Below are 2,687 nucleotides of genomic sequence, written 5' to 3'. Positions count from 1 at the left end.
ATTAACAGAGTACATAATACACAGAAACAGCCGTCGACCGCCAGCATTGCCGTGAGACTCGCCGGAAGAAGAGGCAGACATCCACAATCCCATGATTCAAGCCAACACCATAGCCATAAAGGCGTCGAGAGCCGATGACCAGGCCTGTGGAAGTGGCGCTTGTCGATGTGGCACGTCAGCCGGGGAATGTCCCCGTGTTGTCCAGGATCTGGATCCGCCGCCCGCCGCTGTCGAAGACGAGGAGAAAAGCCGAATCCGCTGCCACCAGTCCTCCATCTGTGTTAGAAGAACATGAAATACTTCTTTGGGAAGGGGAGACAACGCATAATTCCACTCGAACCCGTTGCATGCCTCCGTCAGTTTCTTCTTCTTTTGTTGTTGCGCGCAGTATGCTTATTTTGAATTTGGTGAGCATCTAATAATGATCTGCATGTAGGCTGGAGTAATGGGCTGCATGTTGTTGAGAGATTGCTGCCGAAGGAAATTGAACGCAGAATCAGAATGGGTTGCAGTCAGAGAAAAAGAAAAATCGTAACTGGTCATTATTTTCTGAGGTGTGGAAGGATTGTTGGGAGACGCTGACGTGGCAGATCGCTGAGGTGGATAGGCTGGATGTTTAGATAAATCAAGTAGTGGGGATGAATTTCTTAGGTATATTGGATAGGAAAATCATAGGAAGTGAGATGATATGCATCTCAATTCCTATAGAGGAAAAGATGCCATTTGGTGCATACAATAGGAATTTTTCCGTTGAGTCTAGACTAATATTTTTTTCTTCAAAATGTGAAAGATTGATTCCTATCCTACATAGAAATAAAAATCCATTCCTACAAACCAAAGAGCTTCAAAGGAATTTTTCCTTTGCAAATCCTATCCTATATACTTCCTATAAACTTCCTACAAACCAAAGGAGGCCTGAGATTGCTAAAGCCTATATGTATGCAAATTTCATGTGTTCCAACTTAGACTTGGTGAAATTAAGGCCGACAAAGGCAAGAGAAGAATAATATTTCCCATGACATACGCGTCACTCTCACGGGCGACACGGGAAATCATAGTCTCCTCTCCTCTTGTTTAACACGAGTAGGCTCATGCGCCGGGAAAAAGAAATTGCAGGCATGCCAGTGTACCGTGATACACAATGAAAACAAAGAGATAGGAAAACTATTTTATTAATCTCAAGGATAACAAATACAATTCCCAATGGGTTCCGTGGCCTACTAGCGCGACCAGCCTGACTAGCGATGTGCGGTTTCTGGTTCTCGGTGTGTCGGAAGGCTCCTGGTTAATTACTCCCGCGAGTTACCTCCGATTAAGCCGTGTGATCGTATTCGTCGTCTTCACTTCATATTCTTCATGCATGATAATGATGGTGTGTGTAGGTGTGGACAGCGGCAAAGCCCGTGTCCTCGTAGGCACACGTGCCGCTCAAAACATGGCATTGTGCTAGCCATGTTTGCCCTCGCTGTCGCTCCTCGTGTGTCTTGACAACTTTGATGTAGTCGGTGTTGGAGTAGCATGGGCCCTGCTTGGCTCGGACTTCTTGATCATTGGTAGCGGCTTCGTCGGCGTATGCAAGGGGTTCACTTCGCGGAAGTATTCCTGGGTGGAGACCGGCATCGGTGTAAAACCAACACACGCTCGCATCAGCATGGCCGGTGTGGCTGGCGCCTTTGGTCTTGACTAGACACCGAGGTTATGACAGTCCACAATGAAGAAAACTCCGCCTCACGAGGCCGTGAAAGGTAACATTTTATAAGGGTGTGGCGGATGCCTCATCCTGGCTAGACGTCGTATTCGGTGGTCTGCCAAGACTAGGATCACGCCGCCTATACGACGGTGTACTGTATGGTGTGGTGGGTGTCTCGTCTCGGCTTGATGCCTCGTCTCAGCTGGACGCCGTATTCGGTGGTCTGTTAAGACAAGGATCACGCCACATGTGTGCCGATGCCTGTTCGCCTTGAAGAGTGCACCTCATCTTGGCTGGACGCCGTATATTGTGGTCCACCAAGACAAGGAAAACACATCACGACACCAAAGAAAGGTGAAGTCATGGAGGGGCGCGGCTGATGCCTCATCTCAGCTAGACGCCATATTTGGTTGTCTACCGAGACAAAGATCATGCCGCCTATACGGAGTGAATTGCAAAAAACATCGACAATGAAGGCTAGGGTTGTAGAAACCACACTTCTATAGTTTTGTGCCAAAAACCACTGATTCAGAGGCTATTTTTTTGCAAAAAACACTAGTTAGTGGCTTTGGCTCATTTGATGAGGATTATGACACGTAGGGCCCTCAAATGACGACGTGGCATAGTTGTTCATGCTAGACGTCATTAGAGATGTTTTTTACGAAAAACTCCCTGCCTTGTTCAAAAAACAAAAGGCACCCCCACCCTGAGCAGACGGTCGCTTCCTTCGTGTTCTCCCAGCGCCGCCCCTGCCTCCCGGCGGCGACCCTCCCTCGCCGGGTTGCCTCCCAATGTCCTCCCGGCGCCGCCCCTTCCTCTCCGGGCTTCCTTCATCGGATCTCACCAGCTGCTGCCATAGCTGCTGCTACGGTGCGCAGGTAGGCAATGCAGCGCAAGGGCACGACAGGAGCACCACCACGACCACATGGGAGCACCACCATAGCTCCTGAATCCGTGCAACAGGAGCACCACCTCTGGCGGAAGGGCACGAGCAGCC

This window comes from Triticum dicoccoides, chromosome 4A, assembly GCF_002162155.2.
Source record: "Triticum dicoccoides isolate Atlit2015 ecotype Zavitan chromosome 4A, WEW_v2.0, whole genome shotgun sequence".
In the NCBI taxonomy this organism is placed as follows: Eukaryota; Viridiplantae; Streptophyta; class Magnoliopsida; order Poales; family Poaceae; genus Triticum; species Triticum dicoccoides.
This window is presented reverse-complemented; position numbering follows the sequence as displayed.